Here is a 15,091-nt window from a genome sequence, read left to right as displayed (position 1 = left end):
ATTATTTTTACTTCAAAAATATTATACTTGAAAGGCTTTTACTCCCTAACAACGTTGGGTATGTCAATTAGTAGAATTTATAAATCAATAATTGCAATTTATGAACATTTACTACATTAATCAAAATAACGTTTCAAATAATGTTTCAAAAAAGATTTGTAAATTTAAGACCAACGTATTCATCTTTTGACAAAACCTTATACAAACATTTATTGCAATAAGTAATAAATTATTTTTAAGTGTAATACATTTGCCTTCAGTATAAAGTGATATAAAAATTGAGATCGGTGGATGTGAAAGGATAAATAATTCAAAGCTTGTTGATACCCAACTAAACATCTTTTTCTTCCTTTTCGTAATATTTCGTATATTCGAAGGCAGCAAAAATTTCGTTTCAGTTGATATATGACGTTATGAAAAATAGATTTGAACATAAATATTCGAGTTTTTAAGAGTAAAAGGAGTTTCACAAAAGATCGATTCAGCTGCGATTTTTAACTCGCTTATGAGTATGAAATAAACGGCAAAGATAAAGATTTTCTTCTCACAAGATCTGGGATAGATATTTAAATGTGAAAGTTTCGTTTAAAGTCAATAATGAGTTTAAATTTCGCTCAAAGCTGGGCTCATTTATTTTATTACATTCATTTCAAATCAGTAGAAATATATAATATTATAGTCTTCTCAGATTAGTATTACTATTAGTTTATCCACAAGAATTTTGAAAGAGAGCATCTAGAAAATAGATAAACGTAAAATAAATGGTAAAGATTCCTAAAATATTTTTAATTACCAAATAATCTAAATATATTCATCTCAAGGGAGACAAATAAAAAAATAAATAGTTTAGCCATAAATTATTTAAAAATTAATTATATGATATAGTTAAAAATTATCAAATAAATGTACGATGATCACCAGTATTATATTTAATTAATTATTAAATATATACATTTTTATAAATCGGCCATTTTTTATATCATGCTCTCGACATCAGATTTGAAATGAAAATAGTTAATTAATTATGTTTTCTATTTATTTTGAATCCCTTCCTTATTTTCACTAAATATTATAATCATAATAATTTTAAATGATCATGAAAAACAAGAAAAATTATAAGCAAGTATTTGGAATACAAGATATAAAGAGAGAAAACTACTTATATGCAAATGCTACATCGTTGCTATAATTCATACTAGAAAAACATTAAATGTTTCCAGTTAGACGAAAAATTTATTACATTGTTTATATATAAATAACCTCATTTTTATAATTCGCTATAAAAAATATTAAAAGTTACCGATCATATGAAAAACCGATTACATTGTTTATATTCATATAGCATCGTCGTTATAATTCCTTCCAGAAAAACATTAAATATCACTGATTACATGAAAAACTGATTACATTGTTTATATTCATATAGCATCGTCGTTATAATTCCTTCCAGAAAAACATTAAATATCACTGATTACATGAAAAACCGATTACATTGTTTATATTCATATAGCATCGTCGTTATAATTCCTTCCAGAAAAACATTAAATATCACTGATTACATGAAAAACCGATTACATTGTTTATATTCATATAGCATCGTCGTTATAATTCCTTCCAGAAAAACATTAAATATCACTGATTACATGAAAAACCGATTACATTGTTTATATTCATATAGCACCGTCGTTATAATTCCTTCCAGAAAAACATTAAATATCACTGATTACATGAAAAACTGATTACATTGCTTATATTCATATAGCATCGTCGTTATAATTCCTTCCAGAAAAACATTAAATATCACTGATTACATGAAAAACTGATTACATTCTTTGTATGCAAATAACATCCTCATTATAATTCCTTCCAGAAAAACATTAAATATCACTGATTACATGAAAAACTGATTACATTCTTTGTATGCAAATAACATCCTCATTATAATTTCTTCTAGAGAAATATTATAAGTTACTTGTTAGATGCAGAAATGATTAAATTGTTTTTCGTTATCAAGAAAGATGGTCAATGTTATTAAAAAGTCTTTTTTATATATCTTTTCTATAAGTTTATAAATAATTTGTAAGCATTTCCTGGAAGACGATTGCGTATTTAAGAAATATTGGAAGTAAGATCTAATGGGCTATTAAAAATTCAAAATTGATATAAACACTTTTTTTTGCAAATTTAGATAATTATTTTGAATTATATTTGAGCATAAACTCCGTTCTACATGAGACACCTATAGTAACTAGGTACTTCATATATTTAAATATATTGTATCCTTATATTAAAGAACGATTTTATTGTCAGGGTGGCATTGCCATCCTGTAATTTCTTTTTTGAAAGACCTTCTTCTGGGGACATAGCATCTGCATACCCATTATAAATTATATTATGCCAAAATTGATCCTAGTTTCTGGTTTGTTTTCTACTATATCTTGTTTATATTATCTTGTTTCAACAATAACACTCCCAAACCAACCAACTAACCAAGCAACCAATAATCTATTAGTAGAAACGAAAACATTTAATGACAAAATTATAAAAACATAAGTGGAGGTTTAATTCTCTAATTGATATAAAACAATATTTCTCACTCTAAGTCTGGATAGTTAGTTACATTGCACCAGTTGTCAGCGATGCATTATTCTGTATCGTATCTACGAAACAGTATAATTATATCATATACACTATGGCATTCCTATGTAATGATGGTTTGGACATATAGGGTAGATATATATATCTAAATGATAGTTTGAATTAATAGGGGAGGTATCTGATCCATTTTATGTTTAGAGCCTTGGTTATAGAAACGGAATCAACTTCTATGTATGTACTATGTATATAAATATTATAGTTTTGCAGAATTCAGAGTAAACTATAGAAATGATTTACTCTCACTATAGTATCCTGACATATCTATATGAGATGAACAGAGTCAGTCTGGAGAAAAAGAAATTCTCATCATTTTTATTAATAACCTAATGTAACGTTATTAACAGGCCGAAAAAAGTAAAGAGACCAAACATAACGTTTATGGCATTCGCATTCCATTTTTATAAGTCGAGTGGCATGCGCTTTTACTTACGTAAACTGGCCGTGCCATCTCATGAAATGAAATACGGTTAAAGTTATTATAAATAATATTCGGCTAAAGTGATTAAAAATGTATTGCAGTTACCGGTTGTTTTTAATACTAAAAAATTTAGTATCAATTATAATAAATCAGATACTTACATAGTAACATATATATCAGAAATACAGACCACTATTTCCTTACAGACCATCTTTATATGATTTATTTCTCATAAAACTAAAGAAACACAGTCTACATTCTATAACATACATCTATACCTATAATGTATGTTATCGAATGTAGACACATTCACATAATCTATGTCTATATGTTACAACAGAAGAATTTGATAAAGTAGTCTACTCTCATGCTTGACATTCTTATACTAACAGCACCTCATAAGATATATAAAATATTTTATATGAGATAACAGCATCTCATATAAAACTATAGCTAAGAAATGATGGAGAAATTTAAAATATTTTTATGTATTGAATTTTTCTAAAGAAGTATATAAATAAGCTTAAATATAACATGCAAATAATTTTTTAATAAATATATTATTCTAATACTCACAGCAAAATCCAGTATGAAATTTGATTTGAAATAATTAAGAATGTTTAAAAATAAATGAAGGGATGAAAGCAGATATTTCCAAGAATTACAACAAAAGCAGATGAATTGGTGGCTGAAAAGATGATTTATAACATAAAAGTATACTATATATGAAAGAATTATACTAGAATGAAGTAAAATTAAATTATCACCAATACATGAAAGCACACCTGCCTTCGATGTTTCTTTTGATATGTGGGATATAGATAATCAATTTAGATCGGATGATTGCTGCTGCTTTTTTCAGTTTAAAGATGAGTTAAAAAATTTTTATTTTTCCTTATCTATACATAGTTCAAAATGAAGTCTCCTGAAAGCGTCTGTATGTTGAAACCCTAAAAACTCGAGAAATACTTAACTCATTTTGGAGATATTTGTACCATTTTATAGGCCATTTATTGGGGAAGGTATTAGTATATTGAAGTCATATCAAAATAAAAAAAAGGAGTTTTATAACTGCGATTTTAATTATTTTCTTACTAAGATTCGCGCATGCGTAAAGCAGCAGCATTATCTGTGCTTTGCACTTACCCGCGCGTGAGCGGAAATCTCAAACTTCGCATGTGCAAATAGCAAGAGTTGTGGTATTCATATGCGATACATTTCTTTGTCTACGTCTGATTTTAAACAGCGATTCAAATCTCGTTATTCCCAAAAGAAGGAAATTCAACCTTGGCTAGAGCACATTAAATGCCAAAATGCTTCGTTTGTTGCGCGATAATGAAAATGTAGAGGAAAGAAACGTTAAGTTAGTGAATATCAGAGAAAGAATATCCACACTTTCTTCAAAGGAGAGTTCTTCTGCTGAGCGAAGTAATCGCCTCTCTTTAAATCGCACTGTAATTGAATTGCAGACAGAATGTATCTTACCTGTTTGCTGACAGAGAAAGACAATTAAATTTGAGACACAGCAGAAGAAGTGAATGAACAAACGTTCCTGATATTTGGTCCGAAAAGGAGTACACCGATCTGAATTTCGTTCCATGTGTGGATTACAGAAATGATGTCTCGGTTTCAATAGGAACATTGTCTATAGTCTGCCCATTTTGTTCAGCTTAAGGAAGAACTTTGATATACAGTCATTTTCACCCAAAATGTTCATCCTCAAATTTTAGCGAAACGGCTGAATGTGGCGCGAACGGCAGCAATTGTGTTTCCAATCTAAAGATTCCGAGGAACGCTGCAGCAAATTAACGGAAATATAGAAAAAAAAAGTCAATAAATGCAGTAAAATGAAATGCATGCAAAAAAAGTTAGTCGAAAATAATGACAGTAAGTAGAAGAAGTATGTGCAGCAGGAAAAAATCAAGGGAAATGTGCAGGAAAAATCGAAAATCAGTAGCATACAGTAACATAAAAAAATGACGGCCATGTAACCCCAAACAAAGCGCCACTGAAAAATTGCCTACCTCGCAAGGCGCCAAATGACTGTTTATCAAAGCTTAGCCCTAAATATTTCTGAATATGTGATATAATAAAATTGTTTTGCAGTTATTTTCAATGATTTCTAAATATCTTTTAGATCCCGCATGACATTCCCATGTCATATCGGGTGGAGGCTAGACTTAAGTTTAAAGCTAATTTTACTCTTAGATGTTATGCCACGGGCAACGCTGTGCCGGTACTGCTAGTTTGATTGATTGTGTATATATATATATATATATATATATATATATATATATATATATATATATATATATATATATATATATATATATATATATATATATATATGTTATGAATTTCGAATTCTGTCGGCTAAATAATATGTAACAATATTTTTGGTTGAAGTAGAAAGCAGGCTTGACTCAGTGAAGAGACTTTGTATATTTAATTTTGTTTTATTCTATTCCGTGTGGCAGACATGATTTTATACAAGACGCAGCGAGGCACAAAGCAGAAGCAAAGAAGAGCAGAAAAGGACAAAAAGGGACGAAACAAATGATCACTGGTCTTATATAACATTGGATTTCTGGCCATGCTCCAATTCAATACACGTGTTGACCTTTGGCACCTTGGCAAAGGCACAGAAGATATCACTTTCATTTGATACGTATCACTGATGGCGCATTAGTTTTACAGAGGAATTAATGATACCGAAAGTGGAAGTGGATCACGAAATAAGAGAATATTTTAGAATGAAGTTACGATGGGTAAATTAAGATAAAGTTTCGGAAATTAATTTGGATTAAATTAAGAGTTTAATATATATATATATATACCAGCATGATAAAATATAGAATAATTATTATAATAGTTTATTTGGAATTGATCGCAGAAATATGGAATAGCAAAAGGACATTATTTTACTTCGAAAAATTGAAAAAAACTAAAAATTGGAAACATAGGCGTAATGTGAAAGAGGGCGATATTTGTTCACAAATTTCTTTAAAATTTTGTTCCGCTTCATTAAACTTATACTACTATTCTTTAGGTTGATATCTAAGAAGTAAAGTTGATAGATATACGCTTTGATGATTTTATGTTTAAAAGTATCCTATAATTATTGTCCATGACTTTGAAACGAAGCAACAGTACTGTTAAGCAAGTGATATATTAAATCACTTAAAATGTTCACTTTTATTTGGAAACAGAATAAATTAAAAATTAAGAATACAGATCTTTATATTATTTAATGTAAAAAGAATAAATTTTTCTCATTTTTTACTATACTAAAGAGCAGATTTTTGTATTATCAAAATATATAACAAATACTCTTAAAATCCTTTTCTTTTCTATCAACAAACTTAAAATTCAGCACCTGTTTATTTAATTTTCTGACATTGAAATATTAAAACAGGTCACGTTCTTTTCCAGCTTTTCCTCTTTTCTGTGATTGCAAGGTCCGTTGGTTGAAGGAACCATCTCAGCTGTGTGGAACGAACGTGTTTGGACTTGCAGAGACGATCTGCGACGGTCCGATACGTTTCAAAGGCTACAGCTTCTTCAACGAAACCTCGGTCAAAGACTTAGTGTGCTGAAACTCTAAAAGGGAATCTTTTTGCCATTTTTCAGTTCCTTTGTGTTGGAAAATAAAATGTAATTGGATCAAAGGGCTGAACTTTTAAAGTATTATATAAAAATTTAGATTTTGTTTTTATTTTGAATCTCTTTTAAAGATCATTACAAAATAACAAACTGTTGAAAAATTTTACTAAAAGTGTTTTTGATTATTCTTTTTAATCAAAGCAACTTCTATTTATCGAACATGAGGATTATTGAATATATATATATGAGGGTTAAATTTAGAGCTTTCTTTTAAAATTATGAAATATTTTTATACATATTTGTAGAAACAGCCAAATGTACTAATGTACTTTTTAAAAAATGTACAAATATGAGAGTGATTAACAGAGTGCCAGACAATGATCTTTAGATTGTTGTCACCCTTTTGAAGCTTAATTTGTAATCAAGCAGTACTACTAACGCCCCCGGAAGCATGTTTAAACATCTAATAACATCAACTGTGACATTAATTATACTTCTTAAATCATTTGAAATTCTAATAAAATGGGTTTTTTTTCAGGATGATTCTCAGTTATGTTCAATAAATGCTTGCATATTTTTATTTAAAAAAAACGAATGACCTTATTGAAATATGATATTTTTAAACGGAACTAAAAATTATTTTATTATAAAATTGCTGTTTTCAGCGAAGATTGTATTCACATGGCGTCATTAGTTATATTTAACTAATGTTTAATACATATCTTCATAATAATAGTATTTTTTTTTTTTTAAAAGTGGTTTTAAGCATTAAGTTGTGATTGAAAGTTGAGAAGTATCGTTTTATCAACTTTATAAGCTTTTATACACATTTATCACTTAATTTGTGGGTTTTGTTTTGATCAGTATGATCTTTTGACTGTTTCAAATTCTAATATAGGTCAGATAATATTTTAAAGCTCTGAACTTTGGAAAATATGTCCTTTTAAAGAAAACTCGTAAAGGGTAAAAAGAGCATTTAATGCAAAAAAAAAAGGTACAAAACACGCTGTTAATAAGAAACAAAAATTTACTTATTGATACGCATGACACGAATTGAAACTTCCTCGGAAAGTATGGATGACTCCTGCTTTTTGTGAAATCTATTTTGCAATCCTAACAGAAAACTGAGATAGAATATTAAAAAATCTACACATAATCGCACAAAGGATGCTCAAACTTGGACAGGAAATTTGTGTTCAATTCTTGATAGTAAAATAATTAAGGACTTTAGTTATACTAATTTATTCTTAAATAAATTCTTAAACACAATAACCTTTACATTGTAAACTATTCAGAAAAATATTTAATAGCGTTTATTTAATCATTGCACTACATTACATCTTTTAAGAATAAAATTATATTCAACATTTATCAAGATTGTCGTCTTACACAGAAGTAAAAATCATTTTACGACAATACAGGCGCAAAATGGCATTTTTGAATTATTTTGTAAATTGCAAAATTATCAATTAAATTAAGATAAAAATTTATCCAACTAGAAAAGGTTATTATATTAATAAATACAAAAACAATTTACCTTAAATACATAATTTAATAAAAACTTTCAATTTTTAACACCGACATCTTGGTCGGATCTTCCCAACTTGAAACCAATGCCTTCGATTTCCTCCTATTCTGACACAGTACGGAGCATTTATGTTTTAGTAAAAGAGTCAAGGATCATCTTGTTAAAACTATATACATAAAATAGTTAATATGTCTTGTAACAGTTATGTTGCCTTTTGTATATTTCTTTAACAGTTTAAATATAGCATTCAAAACATGCAAATAGGCAGTCGTAAGCATTGAACAGAACCTGTAAAGATTGAAATATTGAGAAATATTGCACACTTAATACAACTTTATCAAAAATCTTTCAGAAAGTTTATGTGTATTTCAGATATTATTTTTCACATACTCAGAGTACTATGAAATTCAAGCCTCGTGCTCGGTGGAATGTTGTGAATTGTGGCTGAGGGAATGAAAATTCAGTAAAAAGTATATTACTAAATAAAAATCAATTGTTCCTTTCTTCTGCGGTTCGTCAAGCCACAATTTTGAAATTCACGAACACATAAACGGCGTTTCATGACATTCTTTTTACAATTAATACGTACAAGGTATTTCATTTGATTATAACTTTGCAATTTTTTATATTTTTTCGTATTTTTTATGCTTCTAATCCTTTTGTCTACTCATACTCGCTTAATAAATAATTTTTCAAACATAAGAATATATATATAAAAAATGAACTTTAATTTTGAATATGTAATCAAAACCTTTACTAATTCGAAGTCAAATGCTATTTATAAATAAGATTCGGAAGATAAAATGAAGAAATGAACCAATCAGGTAGAAGTAGACAAAATTAAGTGACATATCACCATTCAAATCATATTGTTACCTTTGTATAAGAAATTGGAAAATCACTATAATTTATAAATTATATTTTTTTGAATGCTAATTTATTCATAAACGAAACTTCCAGCAATGTAATTGAATGAAATATTTTAAAAAGTGATTGCAAATTTTGTAATTAGAATATAAAATGATTCCAGTATTAGATCAATCGGAAAACATAATATTTTCCCCGTTACATTTCAGTATTTATAGAGAAGAATTTTTAATAAAATTCTTTTACAGAAAAATATTTTACAAAAATTTGATAGTCCATTATTTTCGGAATTATTTTAGCTCTAAAATTATTTTGAGTAATATCTTCATTTTTATTTCTTAAAATTGTGTATTCAATTTTAAAAGTTGCTAAAAAATCTAATAATTTTATTCGGAATTTCAGTGTATTTATTCACATATTCTAAATATGCAATGTAATTTCATTTTCATTCATGTTTTATACAGTTTTAACATGCTGATAAAGAAGGCTAGTAAATTATGCTCACAATTTCGGTTCATTTGCAGAAATCTTTTAAATCAGCAACGGCATTTCGTTCCTAATTGTCCATCTACAATAAATCTTTGCTTTAGATCAAAATTTGAAATGCCATGTACTAAATTTTGTACTTTTCTGAAAAACGAAAAATTCTGTCTTAGTTGGAAAATTATTAAATGTTATTGCACACATAAAAATTGTAGTAAGTGCTAAAACAAAACAAATTTAAAAGTCCTTTTTTTCATTATGAAACGAAGCATAGAAATTTGGATTGAATCTTAGGTATCATTAAGCAATTTTAAAAAAGAATATTATAATTGCATATTCCTCGTTAAGTATTAAAAAATAAATGTATGTATAGCTATATTATATGTATGTATTATAAAAAATGACTATATGTATATTATACGTATATATTAAAAGTGTATATATTATAAAAAATAAATCTACGAAATTTCATAGCAAATCTTTTGAAAAAATCGTCCAAATCTCTTTAATTAAAATTCTAATCCAAATTTTAAAAAAAATTGCAATAAGCTGGGCTATTCTGTAGAATGCCACCACAAACGAATGCATTCTCTTTTCTTAGTAGCAAAAATGGAAAAAAAAACTTTTGCTTAATTTTTGAATATTTAGAAATTTTTTTTATGAAACCACACACATTTTTCTTTAAAAAGGAAGCAAAACTTCGTTAATCCAGAAGACATCCGGTCCGTTCTTGGGATTCCAACCATTGAATTCTCTGTCTAGCAAAAGTTGAAAAAGTAGAGATTCCTGAGAATCTTGAAATCCAATTTTTTATTACAAGGTCACTCTATATTTGGGCATAAAAGATAAAAAAAAATCACACTAATTATTTTTAGTCTGTATTTTAATCAATCGTATTATGTAACAATTCAGCATTTATTCACATCAGAAATGAATTTCGAAAACATATTCAACTAAACCAATAAAACTGAAATAAAAACAATTTATTTTGAACAATAAACAAACTTAGCAATCAAGAAATGAAGTCAATTTTAAAAGATTCCGAGATTCAATGTATTTTTTTTAACTTATGGCATAAAAAAGGCGATGCTACATCGCAAGGCTGAAAAAATTATTATCAAATTATTAAAAAGTATAAATAAATTTTAGTTAATATTTTTAATTATAGTTTACTGTTCTACAAAAATGACTGTAGTTGTTATTCCCTAAAAATGAATGCAATATGTCTGCAATGGCTGGGGCGGCAGATCAGCCATTCTTTTCAGATAAGCTAATGCTTTTTTTATTATAGTATATGATTTCCTTAAGAATTCTATTTTTATAGCAATTCTATTGTTATTTTGAAACCATTTTCATGGGAATTAAGATGTTTAAATAATTTATTGTGACGAAAGAATAAATAATTCAGTATAATAAGTCTTCCATTATCTTTTCCCCCCCTGAAATCTTAATATTCTCAAACAATACCTTATTATTTCTCTTCCTGACATTTTGGTACAAAGGAAGATTAATTCAATCTAATGCATAATGAATTTCAGAAGAATCAACAAGCATTTGATTAAGATTTTATTCAATAACAGTTCTAACAGTTCAGAACTGATTTACTCACTTTTATTATTTCTACTTATTTTATTATTATTAAATATTTGTTATCATTATTTTGACTATTTATTTGAATATTTATTGTTGTTTATTTGTATTTATTGTTATAAATAGAACATAATTGCCTTGTATATGACTTTTTCTTTGGTATCAGTAAATTGCCATTCTGAGATTTTATTTTGTTACGGACTTGAATACAAAATAAGCTTTGTAATTAAAAGCATCAAGCCAAAATATTTACGAATTATTTAAATCTGTCAGTACTTAAAATAAAGAATTAGAAAATATTCATCTTAAAAAAATTTGCTTATATTATTAGATTTGAAGTATGTTTAAAATTTCTTACAGGAATTACGAAACTTCCTTTATCTACAGACATACATTTATATACAAAGTTTGTGAAGTGAAATATTTATAAGTTCATTGATTAAATTCCTTAATTGGTACTTTGACAATTTGATTTTCGGATAATAAATGAAAACCTTAGTTATTCTTCCAAGTATTATTTGGCGTTTTAAAAACATATTTTAATTTCGTATCTTTCTTCAAAATTAGAACTCTACAAAATGTTATATTATCTCGTTTATATTTTTCTTAATATTATTTTCTCAAATAAACTTGTTTTTCTTGGGATAAAAATTTTGGAATAATTGATTTTTTTTACTGAAAAATGAAATAGAGCAAAGAATGCTCCCTAAACATTTTTTCGAAACGCAGTTTTCCTACAAAAATATATGAAATGTTGTTAGTAATGAAAATAAGTATGTGTGGGCTTTGGAAAGAGTTCCTAGAAGATAGAGAATTCATCTTATATGAATCATTCTCTTGCTGACCATTGACCTTATTTAAACATCGAGATATCACTCTAAGGAAGGAACTAAAGTTTAGTGATTTTCATTTACTAATTGGAGAAATTTTGAAATTGCTAGGATATAAAAAAATGATCTGATTTCAAGATAATACAACGTAATGTATTCTTTCACAAAACCATTGTTACTAACAATTATTTGGTAAACGATTTAATAAATACTTCACCATAAGCTTTACATTTACCAGATATGGCACCATGTAACTTAAAGAATGTCATGATAAAGAATGTCTTGTAAATCGGAAAAAGTTTAACAGAAGTGATTGGCCAAAATGTCAGTCGATGGTGAATAATTTGAAGAAGATATTAATATTGACAAATAAGGTGGTAATTTTTGTTTTACTTCAAATTTCTCGACATTTTCTGGTCATAATAATGCATTAAAATAAGTGAATAAATTGATTTCTTTATTGATAGTTTGATCCAAAATTATCTGCTTATTCCCAAATGTTCTTGCACAAATTTTAAAATTTCGGCTGCTTTGCTTACTTATTGATATCCAACTTTAAAGACCAATTTTTTTAATCAGAATTATCGGTTGCAGGACATTTTATTCAAATATTTTATTACTTTTGTTTTAAATGATTTTCCAACAAAACCTCTTTTAAATTTCAAATTTTAATAGACATTTATTTTTGTTAGTGTACAACAAGAAGCCTAATATCTTTTTTGTTCATTGGTATACATAGCTCTTTAATTCCTAGTATTATTACTTAATATTTGAGATTTATCCCCCAGTGAGAAATAGTTCTACTTCAAATAATCATCTAATTTTTTTGCTGAATTCAAATATTTAAATTTACAATTTGTATAACATATTAGTGAATGTTTTTTTTTATTAATTCAATGCATTACAAGAAGAAAGTAAAGTTTTAAGCAAAAAAAAAATATATATATACAAAATAGAAAAGAACAGCAAAATTTGAAAATTGATGGGGTATAATAAATTTTTCATGATAACTTGCTTCTTTAGAAATTTAACTATTACAGAAAAATGCTTTTAAAAATTCAAAAATTTATTATAAAATATGTTATGTTTTAAAAAGGACGACTTTATTAAGTAAAAAAAAAGAAGAAAGAAGCATATACTGTTTTCTTTATTTTTATTAATTAGACTTGTCATGGTTTTTAATTTTTGCTTTTGATATTTTCAAATAAAATATTGCGTTAAAATTTCAGAAATATCGTGTCATAATACCATGACTTTTCGACAAATATAGTCTGCCTTTTATTTTGAATTAAATATATATATATATATATATATATATATTTGAATTATTTTAATTATTAGGAAATACTTCAAATAGATAACTTCAAGCAGATTTATGAAATATCTTTTTAAATTTGGAAAAAGAAAAATGAGAAAAAAAAAAAAAAAAACTTGAAATGTTTCTTTATTTCCTTGCCAAACCTCTGATATTATTACGAATCAAAGAATATGCTAAATAAATAAATAATAACATTTCTTTCATTTGTTTGTATATTCTTCGTTTGTTAACTATTTATTTCTTGCAATCTTCGCTTTTAATATTTTTAACTTCTTAAAATTAATTAAAATTTATTTTGAAACAGCTTTGATTTCTTGAACATTCTCTGGGTTTTTGCGAAAATGTAGGAGAAGGATTTTAAATAAATAATGTACTCATAATTAAATATGTATTGAAACGGATGAAATAAGGTTTATTTTGACTCTAAAGAGGACTACAAAGGTAAATAATGTTTTGAGAGATAAAAAATGCGTTATATCACGCAATCGCTTCAATTGAAACATCACATTTATTATTTAATTCAAATTTTTAACAAACCTGTTTGTTTGATAGTAGTTATACGATTCTAAATACGTTTCTACAAAAAAAATACAAGTTTGAATTAAATATTTATTTTAATTAAATATTTATTTATTTAAAGCAAATAAACTGCTATTGTCAAAACGTATAATTTTTTTTAAATGTCATCAAATTTGAATTAGCGAACAATATTTTAAATCATTTTATTTAATTTTCAGTAATACAAATTAATAATAAACCCAAAAAAGTGTGATATTAACTCTTATATGCTAAATGTTTCCTTTATACAATATACACATCTTTTAAAATATCATGAGATGAAACTGAAGCTCTAATGCTGATTTTTGCCAATGGGATCTCACTGAAGTTGATATTAAGTCAATTTGCAGCATGCGTTTGGCATTGCTAACGAAATAAATATATAAATTTTCGGTAAATTTTTAATTAATTAAATTAAATATAAAATTTCGCCCTGAGGGGACCATTTCCACTCTTCAAAGTACATATGTGCTAAATTTGGCGACTCTAGGACGAATCATTTGGCCTGTTGAGAGCCAACAGACATACACTCTCATTTATAATTAGCAGAATAATTATGACTAGAAAATTCATTGTGAGATTAGATACTGATATAATTCTAGCAACCAAAAATTATTCAAATTACAAAATATAATCATAAAAATCAAGAATTGAAAAAGTGATTCAAAAATTCAAATAAATAAGGAAAAATCTCTGCTTTATAATGGAAGAATAATGGAAGAATTACATATGTTAGTAGCTATCATAATTTCTGTTGCTCATGACTTTGGCAATCAATGCATGAATAATGTAGATAACGGTTGCATTTGTAAACAACTTTTAAAATAAATTTCGTCATTCTCTTACTAGTGTCATCACCATTTCTTGATATAAAGAATCAGGTCTCGCATTTCCCATTTTGATAGAAATCATTCTCCTTAAAAGTAATAAAAGAATGTCAATTTTACTCTGTTGATAAAATTATAAAACAAAATACTTTAGGAGAATTTTTAGAAAAGAAATTTCATATGCTTTGTTTAAACTTAAAAAAATATTGTAAAATGATAAGATAGGATTAAATTGTTTCCAATTTAGTATTCCAGAGGTTAAAAATAAAACAGTTTTTGAAAATAGACTTTCATTAGTGTATTACAATTTTTTTTTAACTTTTTAATTTTTTATTAATTATTATAAATTTGCACTCAATTTTTAAACAAATTTTAATAAAATTCAAAATTCTATTTCACGCAAATGTTAAG

This window comes from Argiope bruennichi, chromosome 9 (genome assembly GCF_947563725.1).
Source record: "Argiope bruennichi chromosome 9, qqArgBrue1.1, whole genome shotgun sequence".
Lineage (NCBI taxonomy): Eukaryota > Metazoa > Arthropoda > Arachnida > Araneae > Araneidae > Argiope > Argiope bruennichi.
The sequence above is the reverse complement of the archived record's forward strand: the minus strand, read 5'-3'. Positions refer to the sequence as shown.